A 19,061-nucleotide genomic window follows, 5' to 3' on the forward strand; every position below is an offset into this window, starting at 1 on the left:
TGTAGTGTCTTCTGCAATGGTCAAATGGGGACAATGTTTCACACTACTCACAGGTCAGTGATGAAGGACTGCTTGCTGGAGGGACTCGGGAATTTGACGTGGAGCACCAACCATTTACCATACTGGAAGAGCTAGAGTTTAAAGTCATCATGTGCCTCGAACACTGAGCATGACTGATCTAAGTGCTGGCCTACAGGGGTTGAGAGCTGGCCATAAACCAGGTGATCACCAGTACATTGTGAAATCGTTCTATCTTTTTAATCCCTCCCCTCGAGTTTGTTACAGAGGATGCTCACAGACCTCTTCTGGGACAAAAGGCAGCTATGTGCGTTGCTGCTGAGCCTCCCATGTAGAGAGAGTGGTCAGCATTGGTGCGTTGTCATGCCCAAGCAGCAATATTCCATCTTCGGATGTTACGTTGGGCTCACTCCTTGTTGGTGTGCCCTGGCAACCTATTTTTTCCGACAGGTGTGTCTCCTGTCTGTACATGGTTCTGGTCATTGTAACTCGCTGTGGAGTAGCCTGTGTTTTGCTAGACCTGATCTGGTTTTTAGACACAGTTGCCTCACACCAAAGCACCAGAACTAACCACAGTCATTAGAGAACCATGACTCAGACATTTGCAACCACACCAGCCTGGTTTTAGGTGGCTGGCAGAAGAGAGGGCTCAGGTTGATGGGTTGACTAGACTCAGGGACATGCTGGACGGTGGAGCAGCTAGATCGATGATGCAACAGGAACAGGCTCTGAGGGGCCAGGCCCCAAGGGCTGCCTTAATATTGAGGTGGCTCAAGGGTGCAGCAGGCTTCTTTCTGAATTCACCACTGTTTGGACAGAATCTCACAGTAGCCCAATGCCCCAAAACCTCCCCTACCCTCATGTTCAATGCCCTGTGCCCACTCTCTGGAATCTGGACCCCTGAAACTCTCCAGAAACAACACCTTCCTTTCTCAGTTTGGATCATTTATCTGAGGGTCCTGAGGGTCATATCCCAGCATGAGCCACAGTTTCCAAGTTGGTGCTGCCAAATTCTGGAGATGCTGTCTTCTGATTGGTTGCCAGCTCAGGACAGGTGAGATTTCCTGCTGTGAGAAATGTAATTTTGGCAGAAAGCCCACCAGCAATCATTGCCTTCTCTCCATGCAATCTTTCAGACGGAGCTACGTCAATGTAAATATTTTCAATGTCATTCTACACATACTTTCTGAATATCAGAATAAAATTTTGACACTCTAAGTGGCCCTTATTCACATGTTTAATCCCTCTCAATAATCTGAAGCCATCGTTGTCCATGCAGCATTGACCGCCACAACATTTTAGCAGCTCCTTGAAACTAGTGTGCATTCTAGAAGTGTAAAGCATGTTGTGCAAAGCTTCAATTACAATGAATGAGTTAAAAGCTGTTTCCCAGTTTTTTTCTGAAGACTGTGTGGCGTATGATGCAAGTTCAGCCCCAAGCTATTCCAACTCAGTAACTTTCAGATCAAGCTTTCCTGGCACTGTTGATAGTTGTTGTACATATGAAAACTATCTGGAATTAACTGGAATTCACACTGCTAGTCAAGGGCCAGAAAGTGGGAATTTCTGCTGGCAATTGGAAAGCACCAACAAACAACACTGACATCAAACTTAACCTTCATTTCTGCACCAGGAGCTATTACAAAGAATGTTTAATTTTTAGATGCAATTATGTTTTTGGATATCTGTTCACTGCACATTAAATTCAATTTAAAATAAAACTGTGGAAACTGACAAAGTAGTTCCTCTTACTTAGAGTCCACTTTGATCAGCTTTTATTGTTGATTATAACAGACATTCAAAGAGGCCCATAGAGACAGAGGTTATTTTTAAATTGTGCACATTACAAAAAGTATCTTTCCAGCCTTTTAGCCTTCCACTTTGCCACATAATACTTCCTGTTGGAAAACAGACTGTTAATCTGCTTCCAGATCCCTGGCAATGCTAAAACTGGCTGTGAGGGAATAGGGAAGTGAATGATGGATCCCTTTACTTTTTACATTCAATCCCTGTAGCAGTGCACTGTGCTCCATGTTGGTCACCTGTAGCTCAATTGGTAGGTTTGTACATTCAAGGCCCAGTCCAGGACTTGAGCACAAAAATCAAAACCAGTCCAGTATTAAGAAGCAGATGTTAAACTAAAGTCTCTGTATTCCCAGCATATAAAAGATCCCGCAGCACTTACTTTAGAGAGTAGGGGAGTCCAGCTTTCTGACTAATATTTATTCCTTGGTGAACAGATTCTCTAGCTGTTATGTTGTTTGCAGGCGTTTTCTGTGTAGAAATTGCCTGCCTCATTTCCTATAATCCAACATTTCAAAAGCACTTCATTGGCTGTGAGGAAATTTGAGACTTCCAGCAGTTGTGAAACATAATACATAAATACAAATGTTTTGGGTTGCTCTTAATTCTTCTGAGATTTGAAACATAATGGACAGAATCCTCTACTCCCAGAGGTCTGGAGTCATAGTATCATACAACATGGAAACAGAGTCTTTGATCCAACCAGTCCATGTTGAACATCATCCTAAACTAAACTAGTCCCACCTGCCTGCTCCCGGCCACTATTCCTCCAAACTTTTCCTACTTGTGTACTTATCCAAATGTCTTTTAAACATAATTGTACCCTCATCCACCACCTCCTCAGAAAGTTCATTCCACGTGCAAACTATCCTCTGTGCAAACAACTTTCCCCTTATGATGTTTTTAAATCTCTCTCTTCTCACCTTAAATGTGTGCCCCTAACCTTGAACTCCTCCACCTTAGGAAAAAAACAACTGCCATTAACTCTATCTATACCACTCATTATTTTATAAGCTTCTTTCAGGTTACATCTCAACCTCACACCCTCCAGTGAAAAAAGTCTCAAGCTATCCAAACTTTCTTTACAACTCAAACTTTTCTTACTTGGCAACATCCTGGTAAATCTCTTCTGACCCCTCTGCAGCTTGATAATACCCTTACTACAACTGGGCGACCAGAACTGGACGCAATATTTCCAGAAGAGGCCTCACCAATGTCCTGTATAACCTCAACATGACTTCGCAACTCCTATACTCAAAGGACTGAGCAATGAAGGCAAGGGTGCCAAATAGCCTTTTAACCATTTTGCCTATATGTGACACAAACTTCAATGAATTATGTACCTACACCCCACACCCCTTTGTTCTACAACACTACCCAAGGCCCTATCTTTAATTGTGTAAGTCCTACCATTGTTTGTTGTACCAAAACAGAATACCTTGCATTTATCCAGATTGAACTCTATCTACCATTTTCAGTTCATTAACACATTTGATCAAAATCCCTCTGTAATCTTAGAAAACTTTCTTCACTGTATACTATGGCACCAACTTCGGTGTTATTTGCAAACTTACCAACCATGTCTTCTATATTCTCATCCAAATTACATATATAAATGACAAACACAAAGAGACCCAGAACTGATCCCTGTGGAGCACCATTGGTCATAGGCCTCCAGTCCAAAAAACAGCCATCACTCTCTTGTCTCCTGCCACTAAGCCAATTATGTGTCCAATTGGCACGCTCACCCTGAATCCCAAGTGATCTAACTTTACGAATTAGACTACCATGCAGAACCTTGTCAAAGGCTGTACTAAAATCCAAGTAAACAACATCTACTGCTCTGCCATCATCAATCTTTTTGGTAACTTGCTCAAAAAATTCAAGCATGTTTGTGAGACATGCCTTTCCTCGCACAAAACCATGCTGACTATCACTAATCAAATTTTGCCTCTCTAAATGTCCACAAATCCTATCTATTATAATCACCTCCAACAATTTACCCACAACTGAAGTCAGACATGCATGTCTACAGTTCCCCAGGTGCTCCTTACAAAGGTACAACATTACTTACCCTCCAGTCATCGGGCACCTCACCTGTAGTTATAGGTGCTGTAAATGTTTCTGCAAGGGGTCTTGCAATTCCCTCCTTTGCTTTCCACAAAATTCTGGGATACATTAGATCAGGTTTCATGAGATTTATCCACTGTTATATTTTGTAACACCTCTCAAACTTCCTCTTCTGCAATGTGGACTGTTTTTAAAACATCAGAGTTTATTTCTCTGCATTCTCTAGACTCCATTTCTTTCTCCACAGTAAAAACTGATGCAAAATATTCATTCAGTATCTCTCCCATCTCCTGGGTTTCAACACAAATACACCCTCCTTGATCTTTAAGAAGCCCTACCCTCTGTCTAGCTACCCTCTTGCTCTTAATGTATTTCTTGAATCTCTTTGGATTATCCACAACCTTATTTGTTAATACGATCTCACATGCCCTCTTTGCTCTCCTGACTTGTTTCTTAAGAATGCTCCTATACTCTCTATATTGATTAAGAGACTCAATAGAACCAAGTTGACCATATCTAAAATAAGATTCTCTTTTATTCCTGACTATAATCTCAATGTCTTTATTTATCCATTGTTCCTTGATCTTACCAGCCTCACCCTTCACTGTAATAGGAACAAAATGCCTCGAACTTTTGTCATCACACACTTAAATGCACTTGTCAGACGTCCTTCTACCTGCAAATAGTCTACTCCAGTCAACTTTTGAAAGTTCTTGTCTCATAGCATTAAAATTTACTTTACACCAGTTAAAAACTTTAACTTTTATGGAAAGCTTATCCATTTCCATAACCATTTTGAAACTACTAGAATTATCATCGCTAGACCCAACGTGTTCCCCTACTTTTACTTCAGTCAGCTGCCCTGTCTTATTACCCAAGAGAAGGTCCAGTTTTGCTCCTTCAGTAGTAGGAATATCCACATTTTGATAAAGAAAATTTTCTTGAACACATTTGACAAATTCTTCACCATCCAAAACTTAAACACCATGGTAACCCCAGCCAAGGTTTGGAAAATTAAAATCCCCCATTATTACAACGTTATTATGCTTACGTATACTTGAAATATCCGTACATATTTGTTTCTCGATTTCTCTCTTACTTTTGGAGGCCTATAGTACAATCCCATCAAAGTGGTCTTTCGTTTCTTATTTGTAATTTCTACCCATATATTTTCACTGGGCGATTTTTCAGAAATATCTTCCCTAGTTAAAACAATGATGCATTCCTTAATCAAAAATGGCATCCTCTCCTCCTTTCTTGCCTCCTTTTCTACCCTTTCTATAGCATCTAATACATGGAACATTGAGCTGACAGTCTTGTCCATCTCTCAGCCAAGTTTCTGGAATAGCTATGACATTCCAATCCCAAGTTCTTGAATATGGTCTGAGTTCATCAGACTTACCTGTAAGACCCCTTAAATTGACATAAATACAATTTAGTTTTTCAGAGTTGGTACATACTCTGCCCTTCTCTTGTCTTTCTTATCTAATTCATGTGCTTTCCTCATAATCAGAAACTTACCCATCAATCCTTCTGTTTAAATAAAAACCAAAAGAACTGCGGATGCTGTGAATCAGGAACAAAAACAAAGTTGCTGGAGATGCTCAGCAGGTCTGGCAGCATCTGTGAAGGAAAAAAACAGAGTTTATGTTTTGGGACCAGTGACTCTTCCTCAAAACTGATGGTGGCTGGGAAAACAGGAAATCCTTCTGTCTAAACTGCTACTTAGAATTCCTGCACTCCCCCTCTCTATCAGACTAAAGTCTCTCTTAATGGAATCAAGAAACCCCCTTGCCAAGATAGTGGACCCTTTCTTTTTTGAACAGGTCTTTTCTATCCCAAAAGCCATTTCAATTGTCCAAAAACCTGCATCCCTGAACAACACACCAGCTCTTCAGCTATTGATTGATCTCCTTTTACCAATTGCTCCTTCCCTTGTTTGAGTTTGGCATTGACAGTGAACCAGAAATGACTACCTTCAAGGTATTTTTAAAAATTTCTACCTAACCTCCTAAATTCATTCCGTACTGCATTAGTATTTTCCCAAAAATGTCATTCCTACCAATGTGTTTGATAATTTCTGGTTTCTCAATCTCACCTCTAACAATATGCTTGAAGTGTTTAGAGATGTCCTTAATCCTAGCACCAGGAAAGCAACAGGGAATTTAATAAGGTTGAGGAATGGAATGTCCAAACCTTATCACCTCCTCACATCCAATGGGATTAAGGTCTAGGAATTAGGTTTTGAAGGTCCTTCGTTGACCTTCTTGTCCAGTCACTAATTGAGGCCATTAAATGGGTAATTAAAGGCCTTGTAAGGCCTCCCGTCTTATCGCTGTAATGTGCTCAGTCAACCTGAACTTGTCAGCTTGGTAGATGGATCCCTCAATCAAAGGCAATCAGTGCCTGATTGAGGGACTGGGCATAAGGCAGGGGTGTATCTGCTGAGAACCACCTATGGCTCCAATTCTCCTTGCCCTCTCTCCTTTCAGCTCACAATCCTAGAAACACTTCCTACCAGGCCAAATCATTCCCCTTATCTCTTGATCCTCTGAGATCCCTGGTGCACTTCAGGCAACAGCCAAAGATTCTTCATTGGAGCTACGGAGTGTAAGGGCTGCTGACCTTTGATTGGCTGGCAGCACTGCCCCTGAAACTTTAATTCCAGATGGTGACTTTGCACTAGACTAATGCAGCTTCCTTGGAAGAGGCAGCTTGGCTCTCTTAGCAGTTGACTGACAAGATTCCTGAAGCCTCATCAAGTTTCTGCTCAATGTTTGGATAATTTCAAAAGCAGATGAATGTTTTGAAATCCCATTGGTTAGCATGTGTATTATAGTTCTTATATAGTATCTTCAACATGCCTGTTACAAACAGTGAGGAGAGATAAACTGGAACCTCAGGTTCCTGTCCTCACTGTCTGTTATCAGTGTGGATTTTTAAGCCCCTGTCATTGTGTGATCAGTTAATAAGAACCAGCAGCAGATTTTCATGGGTTTTCAAATAAAGATCATTTATTCACATATTTGTCCAGTGTCTAGGTGCTACATCAATCACACAACACAAATACACCCATTCAAGAAAAAAGATAGAGTTAAAGAGGATACATCACTTTTACAAGTTGTAATAGAACAAAGGATAGCTCCTAGTTGACATGCCTAACATTGTAGGAAAACAGTCTTTGAGGGTTTAATGAAGAAGGAAGCCTTTTCTACCCTGGAAATGTAGTTTCTATGACTTCAAATAGCTGGAATTGAAAATGTCACCCTCCATCTTTCCTCACCTTTCCTCCAAAATCTTCCCCCAATCCCCGTCTCCTCCTTCAGCAGGCTCATGGATCTTTCCTTGATCTCTCCCCACCCTAAAACCTTGGGCTGCCTGTCCCTCGCAGCCATCTTACCTCTTTTGTGATGTCTTTGTAGTTGCAGAAATGTCTACTACTGACCTCTGGTGCTTCTGGGACTGTTGGAGCTGCTGGCCAATCAGATTAGGTTGCAGCTCTTGAAGTTGAGACATGCTCATACTTGATGGGCAGAGGTTCCATTGTGAACTTGTTTAACCTGCCCCTGTTGCATTATGGTTGTGGGCAGGGCATCTTCTGGGTGCATTGGTACCTGGACAAATTGCTTTCTGAGGGAAGGCTTGCAGTCTATCCATAAAATTCAGCCCATAGATTCTTAAACTTCATTGATTATGTGTTTGGGAATAAATGTCAAACAAAAGAGTGAATTATATTCGTTCAAGGGGAAGCCCTCTTACTCAGGGTGACTCAATTAGGAGCTTTCTGGAAGCTTGACATAGCCTGGGTTGAAGTTACAAAAGTACCTAACCCTCTGATAGTCACCTGAGCGCCTTGCGAGTGTCCATTTAATAATAAAAAACAGTTCCCAGAGACTTGCACTAGAAAAGAAGTTATGAATAGGACAGGGCTTCACCAGGTCAAAATGCTCCAAAATGCCAAGACAAAACTTTCATTAAGATTCCCAGTAGAAAAATTGTTAAATAAAAATACACCTGGAACACAGCTTTGACTTCAAATAAAAACTAGCGGATGGCTTATCCACTGTTGTCCATTTTGTATTCCTGCCAGAGTTGAATTTAACTCAAAGGTTTTAGCTCAATAACCAAGTTCCCTTTCACAAATGATGATCTATAAATTAATGGATTGTAACCAGTTTGAAAGTAAATCAATTGTAAGTGAAACCTTCAGAAAAGTAAAAGCCTAAGATCACTCGATAATCACTAATTTGGTTATCACCACCACCAAGACTTTATATAATCCTTTAATGGAAATTTACCAAAAGTGCTTCATAGAGCCTAGATAAAAGGCACTGAGGCAAAAATGGTGGCCAAATATGTGGTCAAAGACACAAATTTTAAACAAGATCTTAAAGGGTGGCCGAAGACAGGCCATCCTTAACAACTTCTCCTTCACTCCTCCCACCTCCTACAGACAAAGGGAATGGCCATGGGTATCTGCATGGGACCAGGCTATACGTGCCTCTTAGGATATGTGGAACTGTTCCTCTTCCGCAGCTACACTGGCCCTAAACCCTACCTCTTCCTTTATTGTATCGATGACTGTATCGGCGCCACCTCGTGCTCCCTTGAGGGCTCGAACAGTTCATCCACTTTGATATCACCTTCTGCCCCAACCTTTAGTTCACCTGGATCATCTCTGATACCTCTTGCCCCTAGCTGGACTTCTCTGTTTCTATCTCTGGTAACCACCTGGAAACTAATATCTATTTCAAACCTACCGACTCCCACAGCTACCTAGAATACATTTCCACCCTTCCACCTTCCTGCAAGAATGCTATCCCCTATTCCCAATTCCTTCACTTCTGCTGCATCTGCTCCCAAGATGAGGAGTTCCACTCCCGGACATCCCAGACGTCCTCGTTTTTCAAGGACCGCAATTTCCCCTCCACAGTGGTCGAAAACACCCTCGACCATATCTCTTGTGTTTCCTGCACCTCAGCCCTCACACCCCTTCCCCGCAATAACAACAAAGACAGAATTCCCCCTGTCATAGAATCCTTACAGTGTGGAAACAGGCCCTTCAGCCCAACAAGTCTATACTGAACCTCAGAGGGTCCCACGCAGACTGATTCCCATATAACCCACCTAACCAAGAGCAATACAGCATGGCCAATCCATGTGGGAGGAAACCAGAGCACCTAGACGAACCGAGGCAGACATGGGGAGAATGTGCAAACTCCACACAGACCGTCACCCGAGGCTGGAATCAAACTCCAGTCCCTGGCGCTTGAGGTAGCAGTGCTAACCACTGAGCCACCGTGCCACCCACCTCATGTATCACCCCATCAATCTTCAGATTCAACGCATCATTCTCTGCCACTTCTGTCACCTGCAATCTGAACCCAGTACCAAGGATATATTTTCCTCCCCACCCTTATCTGCTTTCTGGAGGGATATCTCTCTCCGTGACTCCCTTGTCCGTGCCACTCTTTCCACTAGCCCCACCACCCCGACACCTTTCCCTGCAACCACAGGAGGTGCTACATCTGTCCCTACACCTCACCCATCACCTTCATCCCAGGCCCCAAGAAAACCTTTCACATTAAACAGATGTTAATCTGCACATCTGCTAACATGGTATATTGTATCTGCTGTTCCTGATCTGGCCTCCTCTACTTTGGGGAAACCAATCGGAGGCTTGCAGACTGCTTTGTGGAACACCGACGCTCAGTTTGTGACAAACGACAACACCTCCCAGTCACAAACCACTTCAGCTCCTCCTCCCACTCCTTGGACGACATGTCCATTCTGGGCCTCCTCCACTGCCACAATGATGCCACACAAAAACTGGAGAAACAGCACCTCATATTCCACCTGGGAACCCAACAATCAAATAGTCTCAATGTGGACTTTACAAGCTTCAAAATCTCCCCACCCCGACCTCATCCCAAAACCAGCACCCCTCTCGTCCCGAGCTCCTCGACCTGTCCATCTTCCCTCCCACCTACCCGCCCCTCCCTCCTCACTGGCTAACCCCCACCCTTACTTCCTACCTACTAGCTTCATCCCCTCCTCCTTGACCTGTCCATCTTCCCTCCCACCTACCCGCCCCTCCCTCCTCACTGACCAACCCCCATCCCAACTCCCTACCTACATGCACCATTACTGGCTTCATCCCTTTATCCTTGACCTGTCCACCTTCTCTCCACCTATCTGCTCCTCTATCCATCTTCTATCACCACCTCCCCCTCTCTCTATTTATTTCAGAGCCCCCCTTCCCCTCCCCCATTTCTAAAGAAGGTTCCTGACCTGAAACGTCAGTTTTCCTGCTCCTCTGATGCTGCCTGGCCTGCTGTGTTCATCCAGCTCCACACCTTGTTATCTCAGATTCTCCAGCATTGGCAGTTTCTATGATCTCTGAGCTTTGTCAATGGTTTGATTTGATTTGATTTGATTTAATTTGTGGTTGTCACGTATACCTAAGTACAGTGAAAAGTTTGGTTTTCTGTGCAGTAGAGGCAGATCATAGCATGCAAGGATATACGGATTATAGGATGATTGAAGAGAGCAAGGCATACAAGGTTACAGCTGTGCAAGAGGTGTGCAAAAGCAAGATCAACATTAGATTTGAAATTTGAGAGGGCCACTCAGTAGTCTATTAACAGTGGGGAAGAGCCTGTTGGTACATGTGTTTAAGCTTTTGTATCTTCTGCCTGATGGAAGAGTGGAAGAGATTATAAGCAGTGTGGGAGGGGTCTTTGATGACATTGGCTGCCTTTCTGTGACAACGAGAAGTGTAGATGAAATCAATGTATGGGAGATTGGTTTGTGTGCTGGTCTGAACTGTGTTCATAACTTTCTGTAGTTTCTTACAGTCCTAGGTAGACCAGTTGTAGTACCAAGCTGTGATGCATCCAGATAGAATGCGTTCTACGGTCAATCTGTAAAAGATGGCCAGGGACCTTATGGGCGTATCAAATTTCCTTAGCCCCGTAAGGAAGAAGAGGTGTGGTTGTGCCTTCTTGACCATTGCATCTACATGGGTAGTCCAGGACAAGCTGTTGCTTATTGTCACTCATGGAATAGATGAAATTTGCAGTGGGTTGGAGTTAAATAAAGAATTCCGTTGGGTCTAATGTAATCCTGGGAAATTTACACATACAAAATGGAGTAAGGCAATGAAGGAATTTAAAAACAAGGATGAAACATTTCCACAACAGGTGGGCAGCCATTGGGGACTGTTATGACCAATACCACTTTTGGTTCACTCTAAACATCCCAAGAGTGGACAAAAAAATGCTGCCTTAGCAGTGTCAATAGGGATTGGATAGGAGATCACAAGAAGTAAAATCTTCCCAAGATAACAACTCAGCCTTACATTAATCAACATTGATCCGAATTTACTGATAGTAACTGAATACTCATTTGGTAACTCAATGGTTTATCAGTGATTTTCTGTGAAAAACTACTACAAAACATTTTCAATGACTTGCGTTTGAAGCTTAGAATATTATATTGTGTTGGTAAGTATATTTTTGTAGCTGGATGAGTTCTCATATCGTCAGAGAATTTTGAAATTTTCATACATGATATGAAAATATTCTGAATCTTAATTTTACTATTTTAAAAATACATGAATAACTTCCGTATACTGACCAGAAACATTTTGTATTAATTATTGTGATCAATACAGAGCCCTCATTATATCAAATAAGAAGCATTTCTCTATTATAGCTTCTCTATATCCTTTTTATAGTTTCACATCCTCCTGCCCACTACAAGGATACACATCTCTCCGGTGCCAGAACAGATGTTTTCTGTAGCGTTATTGCAACCTCCTCCTTTGCATTTTTTGTGGCTCTTGTTGGCCAGAAACCTGACCTTCAAACAATAATGACCACCCACCCCTCCCTCCTTCCTGTAGGAAACACAACAGGGGCAGCAAGTGGAGGTCTTGCCCCATGCCTTTTTAAAGTGGGAAGGGGCTAACCCATTCCCGGATCTCTATCTCTCTACCTCCTACAGAGATGTTGTAGTCACTGTCAATTTTAAATATTGTTTGTGCAGTACACATTGGACTTTGATCACACATTGGTGCTTCTCAATGAAAGAGAAATGCAATCTTCCAGTTCTGGATTCCACACAGACAACAGCAATAATACTTCTCTTTAACAGTCTTCGGTCTTTTCCCTCTGGGAACTTTTTCTTCAAAAGGATATAAAAATAAACATTCAACAACCTTTTAACAAGCATGTAATTACATAGTAAATAGATTTTTTACAGTATTGTTGTGTACTTACTCGAATGCTGTGGACAGATGTTGAACATTTCAAAAATAACTGAAACATGTTTACAACTTCTGTTCCACGCCATCACAGAGCCTTTGAATGTTATTTTCTTTCTACTTGTTTCATTTCACTTACAGCACACAAATGACATTACAATGTTTACAACATCTTTGTTCAAATTGTTAAATGCTATTACATATCCAAATATTGTGTAATCAACTATTTTTATGATTTATAGATATAATGTGTTTTTACAAGCAAATTTGAAGTACTATGATCAGAAGTTTAAAACGTAGCCTGCTATGATGAGTTAGAAATCTAATGATAATTTTGTTTACTTCTTTTGAAAACATTGTTACCTTTTTCATTATATGTTGAAGTATTGAAACATCACTGGGTGGATTAATTTAGAGGAAAGGGAGAAAGGAAAATACAAATTAGACCTCCTGTTAAATCTTTCTGATGACTTAATATTTTGGAAGTATTTTCAATGATCACACACTAAATTAAAGTTCCTTTGTTTTCTTCAACACAGTTTAGAATTTCTGCATTTTGAATGGCTGGCGTGCAAAATGTGGTTATGAATCTGTGGGTTAAAGGAGTTAGCTTTAGCAATGTAGGTAGGTGAACCAGTGCATAGATTTCAGTTTATCTTTCTGTTGAAGTGTTTTTTTGTTAGGAAAACATGAATATTGATAACTTATTTTAGAACCCAGTTAAGGTAAATTTTTTAAATGGGTCAAGTCATTGAAATTTACTGTAGGACCAATTGTCCAGGATGAATTGTACATGTGCTGTTTTTGTCACTGTAATGGAGGTGACAGACTCCTGTGCAGATGTTCGGTGGTGTGGAAGGAAGTGCAGCCACATGATGGTCTTAGGGGGTTAAGGGCTTCTTAAAGGGGGTGGAACACCATGAAGCAACTCTTTTAAGTACTTAAAAGGCCCCTGCATTTCCTTTAAGAAGGCGACTATTTGGCGAAATGTGAAGTTTGCCATGGTATTTAACAGCTTTCAGCTTTCCAGAAAATGTCATCTTTGTAGTGGTCTCCCACCTTTGACAGGAATGGATGGTAGCAACAAATCAGCAAGGCAAAGAGTTCATTGTTTGATGCCAACAGTGGCATGCTGCTATAGGCTATGAAATGGCATGGATTGTGCCATGAATACGATCAGACTAGAAGTCACAAAAGCAACTGGACTAAAATGATAGCAGCATTGTTGGGCCAGTAGCAGTGCTCTTATATCTGAGTCAGAATTTCATGTTCAAATTCCATGTCAGAAGCTGATATTATCCCCTCTGACACTTAGTGCAGTAGTGAGGAAGTGTTGCATTGTTGGTGCTGCTACATTTGGGACAAGTCATTAAGTAAAGGCTGTGCCTGTCCTCTCACAAGTATGAAAAGTCCAAATGCTTTCTTTTGGACAATAGCAGGGAAAGTTCATCTTGGTGCCCTGGCCTCAAACAACAATTATGCTGCAGTTTGTAGAATCTTGCTATGTATAAGTTAGTTATTATGTTTGATTATATTAAGTACATTGTTATAGTGTCATGCCTTCATGATTAGTTAATAGATTGTGTAAAACATTATGAAAAAGCCCAAGACCATGAAAAACACCATATAGAAATGTTTTCCTCCTCTATATCCTTTATTGCATTGTATAACATGTATAATGTCATGCCGACAAAAATTCACAGGCCTCATCAGGGAAACACTGGCTAGGAACATTTCTCACCAAGGAGATCACTTTTTGGCTTTCACTCTGTAAATCATCCTTATAAAAGTCCTTGTTTTGCCCATGTGCTGAGAGCTGCTTGATTTGATGTTCTTTAATTCATTCTCCTGGCATTACCATGCCAATGTTAGAAGGTGGCACCTACATTGCTTTCTCAATGTCATGAAATATTGCTTTGTTTTACCAGTCCGTGGGTTACCATGAGCCTCTTTGATGCCGCTCTGCAGTTATTTTAGAATCCTCATCCTGGTTTCATTCTTCCCTTGGAAAGTTGGTGCAACAAAAAGAAGTTCCTGGCACGGAAGGACAGGAATCTTATGCAAGGAGACCACATTCCTGTTGAGAATTAACAATTCTGGAGTTTGTGGGAGTGGAAAAAAAGGAATGTAAAAATCACTTCAGTAACTGTGTTGCTATCCCAAACATACATTCGGAGATTAAATACATTGTTCTACCTAAAGTACTGTCAAATTAGCTTTCAAGAAACACTGGGAATGTGTGAGATGCTTGAATATGTTTCCTTAATATGTCCCATTGGCGTTCCTGTAGAGATAGCAACTTGTCTAACACTATACTTCCCTTGTCTACCTACTAGCTCAGGGATGTGCACTCTGGTACACTGTATTTGGATATGCAGCAAGAGGGCAGCACATGTGATACCTTATAAAGTAAAAACCAAAAGAACAGCAGATGCTGTAAATCAGAAACAAAAGACAAAGTTGCTGGAAAACCTCAGCAGGTCTGGCAACATCTGTGAAGGAAAAAACAGAGTTAATGTTTCAGATCCAGTGACTCTTCCTCAGAACAAGAGGAAGGGTCACCGGACCCGAAACATTAACTCTGATTTTTCCTTCACAGATGCTGCCAGACCTGCTGAGGTTTTCCAACAACTTTGTTTCTGTACATGTGATACATTATTGAATATAGCTGAACAGAAGCAGGGATAGGTGAAGGTGAAGGAGAGGTTAAGTCTACTTGGAGAACAATGAACAAGATCTTCATGATTTAGCTTTTAAATTTTGAACATGAAATGCAATCTTGGTGAACTTGTCCAGAAGCATCTAATAAATGGTGCCTTATGTGTTTAGCGGTTGTCTGACAGTGGTCCTGGATTCTGGCCTCAGATATCCTGGAATAGACACAACTGTTCCATGGCCAACTGTAAGAAACCTCTTCCCACCTTCACCAAACATGCAATGAGCTGAACCCTCACCACATCAGGGTAGCTTCTGTGATGCCATAGAGTTTGTCCTTCATCTGACAGGAAAATAAGATGGAATCTCAACGTAGGATCAGGTCAGATGAGGTTGTGGAAGATGCTTTTCTTTTTCTGACTCTCTATCTGCTAATACTTCCAAACTATTCCTCTGTCCACTTTCCATGACTGTCCAAGAGTGAGAGACACATAAGATCAATTTGTCCTACATTGGCCTGTGACTAGACCAGCTGCGATCCAATCAGCAATGAAATGAGGTGAAACCACTTTACAGGGCAATGTACAGTAGAAACAAAATAAACCAAAGAATTGCAAATGCTGGAAATCAGAAACAAAAACAGAAATTGCTGGAAAAACTCAACATGTTTGGCAACATCTGTGGAGACAAAGCAGAGTTAACAATGTGGATCAAGTGATCCTTGTTCAGAACTGGTTGTAGCTAGGAAATAGTTAGTATATAAGCTGAAGATAAGATGGGATAAGTAGGGGGGTGGGGGAGGTAGGAGTAAATGCTGGTTGGAGATGAAGCCCAGAGAGATGGAATAGCAGTTGGACAGACAAAGGAACGCGTAAAGGTCAGCCTGGAGGAATCAGTAGCTGTGAATTGGGACCAATAGATACATCTTAGCTCCCACTCTTCCAAATTTCATGTCAGTTGGAGTTAAGCTAGAAGGACCACCAAATAAATGGTTGTACATTGAACACAACTCTGGATAAATGGAGTATACAGAAACATTGTACCATTTAAGCCCATGCTAACCATTATTAATATATCCCTGAAAATTGGATCTCAATTTTCATTATTTTTCTTTCGTTTGACAATGGATGAACATGTTCCAGCAATTTTTAATGTGCATATTTTAGAATAGGAAATTGAAGATTTGACTCAGGTGATGTTCTTTGTGTTGCTTATGGGGTAGAAGTATTGAATTGGATGGTTGAAGGAGAATTTCTGCCATTTACAAATGAGCCTCCATCAACTTTAAAGGCTACTTACAGCTATCGTTCCTTATTTGCCTTTAACCTAGCAATGTTGTAAAAGAAGGAGCGGTGTTGTGAGGTAGATGGTTGGGGAGATGGAGGGGAGTCATAAGGAGGAGAAAGTAAGCATCTTTCAATGAGTTACTGAAATGTTACAATGCGTGCACCAACTTCTGTAGCGGAAAACACATTTACTTATAGCTTTCTGAATACAATCCACTTTTCTTGACAGGAGCAATCTAACCCCGGACACAAATCGAACCTGGTGACAGCTCTGTGCTGGCTTTATTTTTGGGAACAGTTTATCCCTCAACTAGAGTCACAGGACAGGAAACCTGAGTTCTTGCGTCTCTGTTGCACATCTACATGCTAATCTACATTACTGTATCCTCAAAAGGTGCAACAATCCAAAAATATCTTGCAGCAAATCTGAGGGCAGTGCTATTCACATGCAAGTTGATATTACAAAATGCCAGCATAGATTCATAGAGTAATATAGCATGGAAACAGAGCCTTCGGTCAAACTAGTTTATGCTGACAAAGTTTCCCAAACTAAACTAGTCCCACCTGCCTGCATTTGACTCATATCTCTCTAAAACTTTTCTATTTAAGCATTTATCTGAATGACTTGTAACTGTACTTGCAAACACCACTTCCTCTGGTAGTTCATTCTACACACTGACCACTTACTGTGGAAAAAAAAGTTACTCCTCACGTCCCTTTTACATTTTTTCTCCTCTCATCTTAAAAAAATGCCGCCTAGCTTTGAACTCCCCGAACCTAGGGAAAAGACCTTTGCTATTCATCTTATCTATGACCCTCATGATTTTATAAACCGCTATAAGATCACCGCTCAATCTCTGAAGCTCTATGAAAAAAGTTCCAGCCTCTCCTTATAAATCAAATCCTCCATTGTCGGCGACACCATGGTAAATCTTTTCTGAACCCCATCTATTTTTATAGCTACTAAATCTGGAGCATGATTATTTATCTTGTGTTGTTAATTTACTTTTTATTGATTCAACAATTCCACTATTTTTCAGTGAGGTTCAGAACTCGACCAAATGGTTTTTGCTTGCAGGTAATTTTGAGCACTATTTAATTGTTAAATCACATTTTTAGTCAGAAAGAAATGGGACAAAAAGATCATTTGCAAAAGCTGAAGTGTGCAATGGTAAAGTTTGTTTTGGCTGCAATTTGTCTTTACAACGAGGCTCCTTCTCTAAAACTACAATTTAGTTTTGTGAAGTTTTCGGCTTTTCGACAGAAATCATCACCAGCATTGAAAGTGTTAAAGTACTTGGTGAATTACCTAATGTCTGCTGATTACAAAACCCTGTGCCATTCCATACAACCAATATTACAAATGCTCCATGATACAGAAAATATTATCTGGCAGGAAGATCAGATCCCAGATACTCACCGGAACAAAAGCTCAATGCAGCTATGCCTCCAGGCATTATTAGGCGGGAGATTTATGAACAAAAATGTAGAAGCTAATGGTCGACAGCATTCGAATACAGCCAATAACCCTGTCGCATTAGTGAATTACACATGATAACTAGAGAGGCATTATCAAGCCTTTAAACTGAGAATGCACAATGATGCAGAAACTTGTTTTGAAACCTAAGAAATGTAGAACTAAATCATGAAGAAATCTAGAAAATGCTTACATGAACATGTCCATGCACTGCAGGTAATGAGAATAACTGATTTTAAAATCTTAGAATGACTATTGCTATATATGTCAGTAGTTCAAAAGAAGACAAAAAATTTCAAGTATTTTGCATGAGATATTTAACGTTTACAGCAATCTGCCTGTCTATAAAAATAACATAAAGCAATTCAATTTATCTTACTCAGTGAACACTCTTCAAACAAAAATCCAGTTCTTTTTCATTCCAAATCATGGTATTCAGCAATTGAAATTCACAGTTTATTTAGCTTTGAGTATTTAACGGTAGAAGCTAGGGCCTGTAGGTTCCAGCTAGAGTGTGCAGGTTCCGCATTGGTTACTTAGCAATAAAGTATTGTTCCTTCAGTAACTATGCAATAAACATACTACTGAGAAATCTACTTTCTGTGGATGGGAGTGGCAGCAGGCGTTATCAGCAGTAGATATGTTTTTAAACAGTATCTTTTCTTTATGAAAACAATAAACACACAATAAAATTGTTAAGGTCAGGCTTTAACTCTTTTTCTTATTTAAATTGTGCTTTACTTTCCAGTGCTTAGACAAGGCAACCTAAAAATATTCTACACAACAGCAAATTTCAGGGGATGAGTATGCAATTAATAAAACATATGGTCCTGTTTTTAGTTGACTAGTTGTATTAAAGCACAGTATACTATCTCCCTGTACTGTCACTAAGACATTGGAATCCTGTCATATGGTTTTTACTTAAATTAATGTGAAGTACTTTGCAGCAGACTGGGATGAAGTTTGGTGCAAAGCAATAATCAGATAAAATGACGATGAAATCACTTGAACTTGCATTTGACACACAGAGGCAATATATGTGAGTCTTTGAAAGTTTAAGAAATTAACTAGCCTGGAAAACTAAGTCTATCTGTTGACTTATTAAATGGTGGACCCAAGACTTATTTCAGATTCTTCTGCACGAAGCATTTAGGTAGTGCTGTTCTGTAAAGACGCATCTTTCATCTTTGGAAGATGTTATGAATCCCATGGCACTGTTCAAAGGAGAACAAGAGAAATTCACATTCATCTCTCAAACAATATCATGAAAGTAGACCAACTCATCATTCATCACATTGCTATTGGTAAACCCTTCCTTTGTGCAAATTAGTTCTTGCATTTCCCAAAACAGTTATTATAATTCAAAAATACTGATTTGGACATGAAGTGCTTTTACACATGCTAAATTTATGAAAAACAGTTTTATTCTTCGCTCATGCCACAGTCCCTTTGTAGCAGTTGTCAGTGTGTTGTCTGCTGAATATTC

This window comes from Stegostoma tigrinum, chromosome 24 (genome assembly GCF_030684315.1).
Source record: "Stegostoma tigrinum isolate sSteTig4 chromosome 24, sSteTig4.hap1, whole genome shotgun sequence".
NCBI classification, from domain to species: Eukaryota; Metazoa; Chordata; class Chondrichthyes; order Orectolobiformes; family Stegostomatidae; genus Stegostoma; species Stegostoma tigrinum.